The sequence below is a fragment of the Cryptomeria japonica genome, chromosome 4, assembly GCF_030272615.1.
Source record: "Cryptomeria japonica chromosome 4, Sugi_1.0, whole genome shotgun sequence".
In the NCBI taxonomy this organism is placed as follows: Eukaryota; Viridiplantae; Streptophyta; class Pinopsida; order Cupressales; family Cupressaceae; genus Cryptomeria; species Cryptomeria japonica.
Window position 1 is genome coordinate 354,536,488 of NC_081408.1, and position 14,289 is coordinate 354,550,776.

Sequence of the window (14,289 nt, forward strand, 5' to 3'; positions counted from 1 at the left end):
TTGATCCAATGGTCACATAAAGAGTGCGTCTCCATTCTTGACAGATTTCAGCCTATCTTGGCCAACACTAACGCATGGTTGAAAAGCAATGCTGTTAGACTTATCAAAATCAAGGTTGGTAAAGAAGATGATTCTACAGGGCCTCTTGGACGAAAGTCTGAGATTCAGATTGATAATAAGGAGGGTGCTTCATCTTCAAGCACAAGGATCAAGTTACGAGTTAGTCGTGCAGTAGTGCTTCCTCCTGAGGAGACAACTACTCGTGGGAAGGAGAAATCACGGTTCTATGTTCGGGTGATCGATCTGGATAATCCAGAAGAGGGGCAGCAATCTGATGATGCGCCTAAGTCTCCAGTTTCAGACACGCCTCATGAGGTCATTCCTCCAGTTTCTATTGAGACGCCTCTTTCTCCCCCTGATTTGCTCATTGATGAGTCTCCCCAGAATGCAGTTCCCATTTCAGCATACGGGCCTTCTCCTGAGCAACAACGAGAAAGTGTGTTGGAAGTTCCTGAAGATAATCCCACTTGCATTCAGTTGTCAGAAATTGATACTTCCACTTCTGGTTTTGAAGAATTCATGAGGCAATCTTCATGTTCGTTGGTAACTGAGCAAAACATAGTCGCTATTCAAACAGATATTCCTCCCAGGGTGACCACAGTGATTCAAACAGAAACTGCTTCTCCTTTGCCTACAGCTGTTACAGGAAGTGAGTTGATGACTTTGCCTCCATGGCTTAGTTCTTTCACCCCAAAAAGAAAGAAGCAAGAGATCTCACCTGATGCCTTCGACTACCAGCAACTCAAACAGTCCAGATCCAAAGTTGCTAAGAAGGCGAAGACTATTTCCAGGGTAACTGTTGATAGCAACAAGATGAAAGTAGCTGAAATTGTGGAACCTATTGCAGATAAACCACTTGATGAAATGTCAGCTGCTGATTATAAGGTTACAAGGGTAGAATTGGGCAAGCAAACACATGAAGTCATTAAACATGATGCTCAGTTTTCTGTTGCTTCACTAGTGCAAAGGTGTGACGATCTTCTTGCAAAGAAAGACAAGCTAGAAGAAGAAAACCGACAGCTCATGGCAGCCATCAACAAAATCACAAAACCTGCTGCTGAAGGGAGTAACTCCATAGGTTCTTCCGGTTCCCAAGAATCGATTCGTGGAGTAAAAAGGGCTGCTCAAAAAGTACAAGCACTGGATTCCTGGATTGATCACCTTCATGATCAATGCGTGCAAGTAATAAAAGACATTTTTCAAATAATGTCTAAGCTGGAAACCATTGAGGAGAAATTGGATCAGACTTCTAACACTTTCAAAAAGAATCTGGAAAGTGTTGAGAAAAGTCTGGCAATCTGGCGTACCATGCCCCAACAACAGCTGAGTATTTTGCAGGAGCACACCATCATCTCTTCCAGGGTCATGTACTTGGAATATGAGGAACTCATGGAAAACAAAACCCTTGTTCTTAAGTCCCTCATCGAAGAGATCAGTGATGCAAGGAGATTCTGGAATGAAGTTTATCAAGGTATTGTCTCACATTGTGAAAGGGCCTCTTGCAATATAGTAAGTCAGGATGGAGAGCTAATTCCAGAAGAAGAAGTTCTTGCGGACTTACAGATGAGGATTCATGGTGAATGGAGGAGTGAACAATTCTCGGCAGTTTCAATTCAAGCATTGATGAAACATCAAGCCTTTTTGCATGAGATCCAGTCCATCCTGGATAGAGACAATTCCGCGCTCCTCCGCTGTCACGACACTATTGTGAAGACTATGGTAGTTGCTAAGAACACTCATGAACCGAATCCCGAGGAACTACAAGCGAGCATCCGGAAATTTCAAGGATTCATGTCTTCACAAAAGGCAACCTAAGTGTTTTTCAACACTTAGTTGAATTTTCTCTCTTTCGTAATCTTTAGTTGTAATTTCGTTTTGACAAGTTACATGTAAAAGTAATTTTTGTAAAATACAAGTTACACATTACTTGTACTTTTGTAATTACATGTAAGGCAACTACAAGTTATGTCCGATTAGGACTGTAGTTGGAATAAGTCTTAGTTAGTTAGAGTGACTCTTAGTTAATTAATGAAGTCTCAGTTATTTATTGAAGGAGTCTTGGTGGTTGAGAGAATCTCTCAAGTTAGTTATGATCCTCCCACCTTTTTCTCAAGGCTCCTCTTCTATAAATACTTGAGAAGTCCATTGTAAATATATCTTTTGGGAAAGCAAGCAAAAACTCTGCCAAATTTACAGCAAGAAGTCTTTGAGCTTATGTATGTGGATTGAAAGTTTTTGAAGAAATAATAAAGAAGGACTACTCAAGTTTTGAGTCTTTGAGCTACATGTTTGAGTTTGAATCTTTTATTTCTTCTATGCCAAGCGTTTCTAAAGGAGCTTAGTCCAATCTGATTTGAAGTCTTTGAGCTGCAAGTAGAGAAGATTAATTAAAATAGGAAAATCTCTAGAAGGAGCAGCAAGTCTTTGAGCTTGCGTCTATTCTTGAGGAAAATTACTGTTTGATAAGAAATAGCAGCAAGTCTTTGAGCTTGCATTAATTCTTGTCTTTGTGTTAAAAGAATAGATTATTTCAGTCTTTGAGCTGTTATCTTTTATTCGTTGTAAAATTTAGTATAGCAAAGGGTAGATAGGACTTCCAATAGTCAAGTCTTTGAGCTTGATATTGCTGTCCCGTCCCGAAGGAAGTGACGGGAGTCTTTGAGCTTTCAGGAAACTTCACTTCCTTTCTCTCATTTTACTTCAAAGTGGTTACTGCTGTTATTCAATCGCTATCCTTTTCTGTGAAGAGAAAAAGGATATTGTCTTTCTTGAAAAAAAAAAAGAAGAAAGATTGCTGTCCCATCCAATTTTATTTTCCAAGTTGTAGTTAGATAGGGGGAGCCTTCCCTTAATTAGGAGAGTTTTTACTCGTGTGCTGTAGTTGAAACCACAATTTTGTATATTTCCCCAAATGTACAAAATTTTCAACCAACACAATAAAAAGATAAAAACAACAAAGGGGAAATTTAAAATAAATTACAAGTAACATATTTGAAATAAAAGTGCACATGTAATTGGTCAAAAATTCCCCTACAAAGACCAAAACAATGAATATCATTAAAACTTGCAGTTTGAAGAAAATTCTCCACCTGCAGTTGGGGTTTTAAAACCCGACTGAAGGAAAGACATAGCAAACGAACCCAGAATTTGACGAAATTCGAAACGTAGTTCGAGGATGGACTGAGGATTAAGTCAGTCCAAGGATTAGTCGAAATTCTGCCTCGAGAAGCGTGCCATAGAGTAAATTTTTTCATTTTTTCACAAAAATTTCATGTAATGGTCCTTCATTTTTGAAAACAAAAAAGAGGACAACAGGTATATAGATCCTGTAGGCCTTGGAGGTTTCACTATATCCTACAAAGATTCCTCTTTTTCCAAAAGGCTCTAATTTTAATCTTTTCTCCCTAGGTACATGAATTTAGACAGGGCATCCAAATATCCTAAGGTGGCTGATATCTAGTTTTGATTTAGTAAAGACTTCCTCAGGGGTCTTATCTTCAAGATGGGAGTAAGGACATCTGTTTTGTATATAAACAGCAGTGATAGTTGCTTCTGCCCAAAGATTGACATTTAGATTCTGATCAAGAATCATAGCTTTGGCAGCTTCAACGATTGTCCTATTTTTCCTTTCAGCTACCCCATTTTGTTGAGGATTATAAGGTATTGTTAACTCCCTCTTAATCCCTGAATTCTTACAAAAATCTTTAAATAATTATGATGTGTATGCCCCCCCATTATCAGTTCTTAGGGCTTTAATTTTATTTCCTGAGTAGTTCTCTATTAGTAATTTGAATTCTTTAAACCTACTGAGGATCTCTTCTGATTCTTTACATTTCAGAAAGTAGATCCAAGTTTTCCTAGAGCAGTCATCAACAAATATTACATAATAAAATCCCCCCAAAGAAGGTACGAACATGGGTCCACATACATCAAGATGAACTAACTCTAAAATTTTACTTGTTTTCCTAGTACTATTTTGAAAAGCACCCTTAGTATATTTACCTAGGGCACATCCTTTGCATGCCCCTAAATGATATTGTTGTAACTTAGGTAGGCCTGTGACAAGGTCTCTTATTGATGATAAAGCTCCAAAATTCAGGTGGCCTAGTCTTCTATGCCAGACTTCATTAGAATCTGTAGTTTCATGGATTAGGACTAAGTTGGGCTCTGTGCATAGCTCATACAAGTAGCCTTGTCTTTGACCAATAGTTTTAGCTTTCTTGATGGATGAATTCTTTGGCCAAGCCAACACTCTGTTGTCCATGAAGGTCACTCTGTATCCATTGTCCTCCAGCGCTGATTAGAGTACATACTTCTCAGGGTCCTCTTCCCTTCTAGATTTTCCTATTTTGGCAAATGTGGCTTGTTGTTTGGCTCTTTCTGGACATTTGGCAACATAGTGCCCAAATTTGTCACATCTGTAACATTGAATCTATGAAAGGTCCTTCTTGAAAGTGTTCTTGCCGTGACGACCTTTTCTCTTTCTAAATTGTTTTTGCTTGCTTTTCATGTTTGAGTTTGTATTTAGAACTTGGAGATCTTCATCTATATTCTTTTGCTTGATCCCTTTCTTATTTTGCATTGATTCCTCTTGGAGACAGTCAGCCTTTAGTCTATCGAATTTTGGAAATTCATCCCTTGCACTGATGCCTTGGATGAATGTTTCCCATATGCTAGGCAACCCATCTAGAGCAATGAGTGTTAATTCTTTGCTTTAGATCTCATATCCAAGAGTTGCCAGTTCATCCCTTAGGGCTGATATTCGCATGAAGTAGGCATTGACTGATTCTCCTTTGATCATGGCTATGTGATTTATTTCTCTCTTTAAAGCCAAGGTTCTACTGGCATTAGATATCTCAAATGCATCTTCAAGTGCTTTGAACATGTTGTAGGTTGTTTCATGTTTCCTTATGATGGGCATAATATTATTTGTCACCCCATCAACTATGATTTTGATGGCCTTTTCATTTCCCTCTCTCCAAGTTGTTTTGTCAGGTTCAGTCTCAGGTTCTGCAGTTTCAGTTTTTACAAATGATTCGACTTTATTTTCTTTTAGAATCATTTGAATTCTGAAGTTCCATGCTCAGAAGTCATCACCTCCTCCGATTCTATCTTCAAATCTAATAGCGCTAGCCATTAGAAGAATTGTGATGTTGAATATATGCTTGTTTTGAATTTTCCACAAAATTGAACAGCCTCAGGTTCAATTTAACCTAGCTCTGATACCATGTAAATAATGATGTTCAATTCTCAATCCAATATGCAAGATATATTCTAGTTTATATTTCCTTGATCTATGTAATATATATTTATATGATAAATTTGATTATCTTCTTTTGTATGGCAGGTGAGAGAAGCATGTATTGATTTCGATGTTCTTCTCACAAATATCGATTGATATATATATGCAAGAGGGGAGGATCAAGCAATGCCTTGACCGGTCATGTCTTTTAGACATGACCGATCAAGACATTACTTGATCGCACCCTTTGACTTATAATTACCAATTGGTGTTTACATTAATCAACAACCCGATACAAATCGGGGTCTACGTAACTTATCATTTGACACCAATCGGTGTCTACGTAACTTGTTATTTAACACCAATCGGTGTCTCCATGACTTGTTAACCAATACTAATTGGTGATCACTCAAGTGATACCAAGTGGTGTATGCTTTGTCACCCGAAAGCAATCGGTTAATCCCGATAACCATGATTAGTTTTACTGTCAATAAATCAACCGATATAAATCGGGAAACTTGGTTAGCCCGATAATAATCAGTGATCACAGTTATAATGCAAATCGATATTATTCGGTATACTATGCTATGATAGTTTGAACATGGATCGAACTAAGTAGATTGAACATATACAAATGAAGAATGATCATCAAATGAAATAGCTTGAAGTTTTTCCTAATAGTTATCAATAGGATAAATGATTGAATGAGAAACTTCATTTATCTCTCATTCAATCATTTATCTTCCGAAGCTATCATGCATTAACATCTAGAACTATATTCTAATACACCCATCCTATATTGAATTGATCAAACGAAAACAACCCCAATTTTCCAGTCAAACTTGAAATACAAGAATGCATTGTCAATTATTCCTCCTCTCATTGAAATATTTTGCATCTAGAGGGGCTGCAGAAACAAAGTTTGCCCAATATTTCTTGAGCTAATAGACACACTTTTGCTCCTGTCCATTGCAGCTTGTTTTCTTTTGGAAGGTCATGCTTAATTCATTTATTTTCCTAGCCATTTCTGTCTCCTATGCACAATGACTTTTAAAGCCTTACTTCAGCTGCCTTAACCAAAACTACCCCAGAGACATTTCCTTCCCACACCAGCTATCATCCTCATTTTTCATAGGAATGTGGAGAGCATTTAATGTGGACTCAAGTCTATAAATTGAATGCTCATTGAATCTTACTGGCTAATGCAGATTTTGATCATTTCTAGAAAATGAGAACAAGCAATATATTTATGAACTCATGTATAAAGGACATATTAAGCCTATTTAATCACCTTGTGGCAGCCCAATTGTGCTTGTACAAAAGAAAGATGGCAAATGAAGGTTGTGCATTGACTACAAAACTCTCAACAAGATCACGGTGAAGAACCACTACTCTCTTCAAAGGATTGAGGACTTGCTAGACCAGCATTGTAGTGCAAAGTTAAATCAATCAAGAAAAGAGAAGGTTTGTTCAAGTGGTTTGTCATGCCCTTCAGCTTAACCAATGCTCCAACCACATTCACACAAATGACAAATGGTATTCTGAGGCCATTCGCTACCTTATTTGTTGTAGTCAACCTTGATAACATCTTGATCTTCAACAAAACTTGGGGTAAACATATGCGCCATATTGAGCAAGTGTTTGTCAATTTGCAAAAACATATGCGCCATATTGAGCAAGTGTTTGTCAATTTGCAAAAACATATGTTGTATGAAAACATGGAGAAATTTTTATTTGCAAAGCAAGAAATATCATAATTGGGATCCATTGTAGACATGCAAGTACATGTGGACCTGGCGAAGATTCAAATTATCCAAGATTGGCTACAATCATACAACCTCAAACAGCTTCACACTTTCTTGGGTTTGGCAAACTTCTAAGAGTTTTGTACTGGTCTTCTCTCATATGACCTGGTTATTGAACCAAGTTACCAAAGGTGGTGTGAAAGTAAAGTTCATCTCGACAATAGCACAATAGAAAGCATCTGACAGACATAAAACAAAGAGACAAAGTTGATTAAGAAAGTTCAATTTAGCAAGATCGCAAAACATTTGGGATTGGAAAAACCATGTCTTGTACCATGTGTAATTCCCAAGCTAGTTAACAAGAAGCAAGATTTTAAGGAACCTTTGGCAATTCCCAAGAGACTATGTGAATCTATCTCCATGAACTTCCTCTCAAGCTACCTGAATACTAAGCATGGTAATGATTGTGCTTTTATGGTAGTTGATAGACTCTCAAAGATAGCAATTCCGATTCCTTGAAAAAAAAAATCATCATAGCTCTGAAAACAACTTAGCGATATTTTCAACATGTCTCGATTTATTTTGGAATCCCCAAAATTATCCTTTTAGATAGAGATATTAGGTTCTTCAACAATTTCTGAAAAACACATTGGTCCATGTTAGACACAAAGTTAAGCAAATCCACTACATTCCATCTTCAAACTAATGAGCAAACAAAAGTGCTAAACAAGATGATAGTGCATCTTCTTAGAGTGTACAATTTGAATTAGTGTTGCAATTGGGATGAAGTCTGCATTTCGCGCAGCATAATTACAATACAGCTTTGCACAACTCTAAATTACACAACCCTTTTTACGTTTGCTTGGGCTTCTAACCATTGGCACCCATTGATGTAGCTTATCCTATTCATCCATCAACAACAATAACTCTTTTACCCCAAATGGAAGTTTACAAGTTGTTCAATTTGGCCAGCACATTCAACAACGGCAAGAAATTCTACAATAGGCTAATGCAAAGTACAAGTAGCATTGTGACAAGCATCTCACACCATACCTTTCAGGTTGGTGATCAAGTCTAGCTATACCTACAAAAAGGAACAGTAATTGGACCTTATTGCAAGCTTAATCCCCTTTGATACAGACCCTACATCATCACCAAGCAAGTAGGAGATACACGTTTGAACTTAATCTTCTTTTTTACCTTAGGTTGCATCTAGTCTTCAATGCCGAACTCTTGCACCCATACTTTCCACCTCTATTTAATTCTTTTGATGTTGTAGAGACACTTCAACAGAGATAAATCAAACCATAATGCAACATTCCAAAAGAATGAGATCAAATCATGAACACTAATGTCAAATAGAAAATACAAAAAAAAATCCCTCTTTGAAATCATCAAAGCAGATAAAGTTCCTTCCCAAAAAAAATGGTTCACAAAAGCACAAGTAGTCAATGTGTTTCCACATATTTTGCCTCACCCACCTAAAATGATGACCATTGTTCTTCAAGGTCATTCCCATAAAAAATGGTTCAAAGAAGGATACGTTGATAATCTATTCTCACTTTTTTTTTGCACCTACTTGTAATGGCAAACATTTTTCTTTGAGGGGTGACTAATCTAGGAGGATCCAGATCACTGGAGTAGACCACAACATCAGGTTTTGGATGGTGACCTTCATGATTTCATCAGCAAGATTCTCATCCTAGTCAACCTTGAGAGAGAAGTTAAGATGATCAGATTCTTTCAAGGGTATCATTACACCAAGAGCTTCTTGTACACCATAAGGTTTGGGAAGGTCACCTGCAATTCCAACATTCGAGGTGAGTGTAGTGGATCAAGAGGAAACAAAAGGTCATAAGCTCATCATCATCATACCCAATTACAAATATGTTCAATGTAAAGTCAAACGAGGATGTAAACAAGGTCATTGCCAATTTTTATCTTGGTAATGGTATTCCTTCTCATGTTGCTCAAACTCCTTACTAAAAGAAGCTAGTGGACAAGGTAGGAAAAGTTGGTAGTTGTTACATGGGTCCTAATGAGTCTAGAATGAAGACCATTCTCTTGGAAAAGGGCTAATCCAAGGATAACCTATTGATGGAGAAGAGGAAGGCGCTCAAACTCCTTACTAAAAGAAGCTAGTGGACAAGGTAGGAAAAGTTGGTAGTTGTTACATGGGTCCTAATGAGTCTAGAATGAAGACCATTCTCTTGGAAAAAAGCTAATCCAAGGATAACCTATTGATGGAGAAGAGGAAGGCCAAATGGATAACAGATGGCTACAACATAATCATGGATTGACATGCAAACATTAGACACAGCCCACTCATCAACATTATAGTTTCATGCATTGATGGACATAGCTTCGTAGCTACGATAAATTGCTCAAAAAATCATAAGGAAGTTCTGTTCTAATTATACTTTGGGAGAGACAATTGAGGAGTTCATTTTCAAAATGTAGCATATGCGATTACAGTTGCAACATATGTTTACATAGCAACAAGAAGATTGATTCAATCCATGTACAAGCACATCTATTGGATCCCTTTTGTGCATGCTATGAATAATTCTCTCAAAAACATTAGAGATGATCATATAGGTGGTGGTGGATGTGAGGGAGGTGAAAATGTTCATTTGCAACAACCAAACTTCATGGCATTGTTTTGGCCCCTTACAAGGAAGGAATTCCTCAAATCAATTGAGCCTTGATTTACTTCTATTTCATTCTATTATAGAGGATGTTTGAGTTGCAAGAGCCATTGCAACTTATGATTATGACACAACAATAGAGTAGGTGGAAAGAGTGAAAGATACAATAGGGGAAAACAATGAAGGAGATGAGTGTTAGTAATACCTATATATAGCATAATTTCACTGTCATTAAATTCAGGGATTCTAATAGTCCTTACCTTGGGAAGCTATATGAGTGCATTGACAAAATGCTTGGCCAAATAAAGGGCACCATTTTAAAATGAGTATATGCATCTCATCATTAACAAAAGGTGAGAGAGATGAAACACCACTCTTCACATGTCTACATATGCTTTGAATCCAAAGAGGTATGTGGATAAATCTGGTAGTATTCTTCCTATTGAAAACAACAAAGTAAGGAATGGCCTCATAAAGGCATTCACGAAAATCTATACTGCAAAGGAAGCTTCACCAATCGAGGTTAAGTGGATTAAGTTTACAAGATTGTGGCAAGGATTGGCAAGCATAATTTGAAACATGTCAAGCTGATTAGTAAGAAATGAATTTGTGGAACACTAAGATTGTTGCACACACTTGCCATTCTTCTTCTCTTACAAGTTTCTAGCTCCTCTACTGCTGAGAGGAACTAGTCCACAAATAGATTTATCCACTCTAAAGAGGAATATGCTTACATGTGCAAGAATGGAAAAGCTTGTTGTTTCAGATAGTGACTTGTGTCTCATAGATCACAAGACACTTAAGTATAGGCAAAGCCCAGCAATATGATGGTATGAAAAGCCAAACGAGTCAAGAGATGATGTGTTAAATCATAAGAAGAGTAGAGGAGTCCCATGTGGACAAGAGTACTAGAGGAGCACCAAAACAGTCAAATCAAAACTCAATGACAAGCAACTTCCAAGCACTAGGTTTGCATCAAAACAAAACCATGCTAACTCCACCATTAAGCCCGAGTGTAGAAAGACAGAGTCTGCCTAAGTTTATAGGAAATGGATCAAAGGATCATATTGGGCACTAAAAAACGTACTAAATGATTTGGATAGTAAATGGCCAAGGCAATATGAATAGAGCATACTGGCTATAGTCTTTTCCAGCCACTCTATGAGATGTAGTTATTGATTGGTAAACAAAGATTGAATCAACTTCTAAAAATACATGGGAGGAATTAAAGGAATTTGAAGAAGAATTTAAATTGCTTCGAGATGATAACAAAATCGTAGCAGAAATTTACAACACAAGACAAGGTAAGCACAAAAATTTAAGGGCTTATAATTGTAGGCTCAAAGAATTACTTGTAAAGTTATAAAAAGAACTTATAGATGGGTTAAGGAAAAGATGGTTCATTGAAGGGTTTATTCTTTGATTAAAAAAAAAATGGAAGCTGTACCACCATTAGCATATGTTGAAGTTTATAATCAAGTAATGGATATGGAAATATCTTTTCATGATCTAAAAAAACAAATACATGAAGACGATGGCTCCAACAAAAGCAATGATGGTGAAATAGGAAAAATACAAACATAAAAAAGAGATCTGCTTTGATTGATAGAGCAAAATGCCAAAAGAAATATAGTGTACCTATTGCAATCATGAGGGTCACATCAGAACTAATTGTCCAAACAAATTTTATGAGGTAGTATTCATATGTTAAAAAAACAATCCTAAGCCTAAATGAATTTACAAATCAAACATTTAAGCATGAGAAATTTACTATGGTTCTTAACAATGTATAATCTGAATGATGTAACATTTCTCATAAGAAGTAAACTATGCAGATGATTTCATGAGCCAGAAGCTTTTGTCAATTAATTGATTTGATATTTTGTAATTGCTGTCATAAATACTGGCACTTTAATAGATTCATACTTTGTTTTTCTTCTATTTTCTAAGAACTCAAACAACAGAAATAAATACTCATATTATTGATTATAATTTGTAATCATGTTAAAAGTTTCGTTAATGACTTAGAAAAGAATAACTATCTTAATACAGATCAGATTGGAATGTGAGCAGACTTTGGTCTCGGTTTGTGTCTGGGATCCTGGTATGTCCCTGGGTTTGCCCAAGGTACTGCACAGGCACCTGGATTCTCAGTGGGTTCACCTCACCTGGGCAGTACCCTAGGCGAACCAAAGGACATACCAGGACTGGACCAGTACCTGGGCCGAACCAGGACCAAAACCCAATTCTGCAAGAAAGAACCCGGTAACTTAGTTTTGACATAAGGAGAGTAGTCCACTCCACCAAGCACTCCATGTAAACCACAAAATAACATGAATGCATCTTTGGGTGGCTATCAAAATTAAAGAGGGGGGAGTTGTAGTCAGATAGAGTATGACTCCAAAAGTCAACCCATTATACAATGCCAACAATGTGATGAATGGGGACATTTTGCAAGAGACTACTATAGAACCAAAACAAAACAGAATTACTATACAAGTGGTGTTGACCTGGAGACCATGAAGACACCACATGTCCAAAGCAAAAGCCCAACATCAAGATTATTCAGGTAAAATGACATAATAAAGTATTGGTTGTTACTCAAGCCCAAACAAAGAAGATTGTGTACTCGAACCCACATACAAAAAAAGAAAGACTTCATGACACAAGAGTCGAGATGGACTATGCTATCGTTAAAAAATCAATTGCAATCTTGAAAAAATTTGCAAGCCATGTACTCAAAACTACTATACCAAATAAAGTAGTGGATTTATTAGAGAGTATTCAAAAAATCCATAACGTTTTGACTAATATTGCATCTAAAAAGAAAGAGCCAATGCATGCTACAACCCATTTAGAATTTGGTTATAAGAAAGACATCATAATTGAACCATCATTGTGAGGAGACCGAGTCATCAATCCCATGTAACTGGCAGTTAACATGTCAAAGAAACCAATGGTGGTGCACATGGAGATCCTTGAGAGGAATCTCAATAATATTAATAAATTGTTGATGGCGGGTTTGATTTGAATGTACTTCCAGAAGACACTTAGAAGTCTCAGCAAGCTAATCGACCATCTAGCCCCCAAAATTCCAACTAGAGTACAGAGCAACAAGGAATCATTGTGCTAGGAGTTTTAATGGATTTTTAATGGCCCAAATACTACTTATTGGAAATCAAACATTTTTATTAAATATTATGGTCGTTTCATTACAAAAGAAAGCACGTGATAAGTTGTTGGGTTGGGGTTGGCTAGTAGAAAACTAAACCATTTTAAAAAAGGAACACCTCTCCATTGAAAACTAGGGCAGAAACTACATAATTGATTTGAAGAACGAGGCAATAAGAGAGGAAGCAACTTCCTTGGATTCCTCAGATTTCTTAGGTTCAAAATCTGAAGAAGAATGAACAAAAATGCTTGATAAGGGTGCCATGGAACTAAACATGAGATAAATTTTGCAATTACAGTCATGTTCAAAAAGATGAAACAATTCAGTTTGTGGCCTCTTCCATTAGCAAACCGAGGACTGAAGTTTCCATCAAATTGCAATTTTATTGATGCTACAGATATTATAGAAGAGGCACAAAAATTTTGCAATGACAAGAAAAAAGTTAAAAACCAATTCATTTTAAGGAAACTTGGCCAAAAAATCTTGAATTGTTAAATAGTTCATTTGTGTCAAACCAAAAACATGGTTCAAAATAGAAAGTTTTTTCTCAAAAGCCAAAAGCTTTGCATTTAATTGACATGTACACTCCAACAACCATACCAAACACAACTAACCAAATTAATGAAGGTACAACTCAAACAATAATATTGAAAAAATATTTGATTTGGAGTCTACAAATACTAATTATGCTATAAAATGTTAAAGAGGACCCAACCTGCATTATGTCTTTCACCATGACTCAACAACATTGAAGTCAAATTAGAGCAAACTTCAAAAGAAACTTAAGGAAAAGAGAAAAGGACAATCCAGCAAATCATGCAGAAAATAATAAAGAGAAAAGTGTCATAAAATATGTCAGACAAACAAAGAAAAATATTGAAGTCAAATAGAAATATGTTGTATGGTTCCCAAAGACAAGAAATAAAATTAAAAAAATCAATTTCCATTGTACAATAGGCTAAGGAACACTCCATCGTATGACTAAATGAAATCCTACTATCATATGACCTGTTACAAACATTGTTGTATGAATATACATTTTTGTCAGGTATCTTGGGCGTCCTTCCATATGGTCATCTGTTGTTGCTTGTCTTATGGCAATCTATTGTTTTTCATTGTACAGCAATCTTTTGTACAACCTCCTTATCTTGTTGCCATCTTACAACTTCATTCTCTTGCACATGTTGTTGTACTATTCCAAATTATTCTCTTTCTTTCCATTATAAAGTAGTCTGATTTGACTTTTGTAGCCATAAGATTTCCACTTGAAGTTTCTATTGTCATCATACAATTTGTCCAACACCATTTCAATTGTTCAATTTCTTCCATACACGATTTTCAGACTGCAAATGATTCAGTTGCATGGCCCTTGCTAGCTGATCCTAATGAAGTAATCAATGGATCTTCTACTATATTTGAATT

The 14,289-nt window shown here is 36.5% G+C and overlaps 1 protein-coding gene across 2 annotated transcripts in view; it reads right to left on the reverse strand.

The window, feature by feature from the left end:
• LOC131063642 (peroxisomal ATPase PEX1) overlaps positions 1–14,289 on the reverse strand; it is a 191,048-nt gene that overhangs the window by 63,021 nt on the left and 113,738 nt on the right. The gene's annotated exons all lie outside the window — the stretch shown is intronic.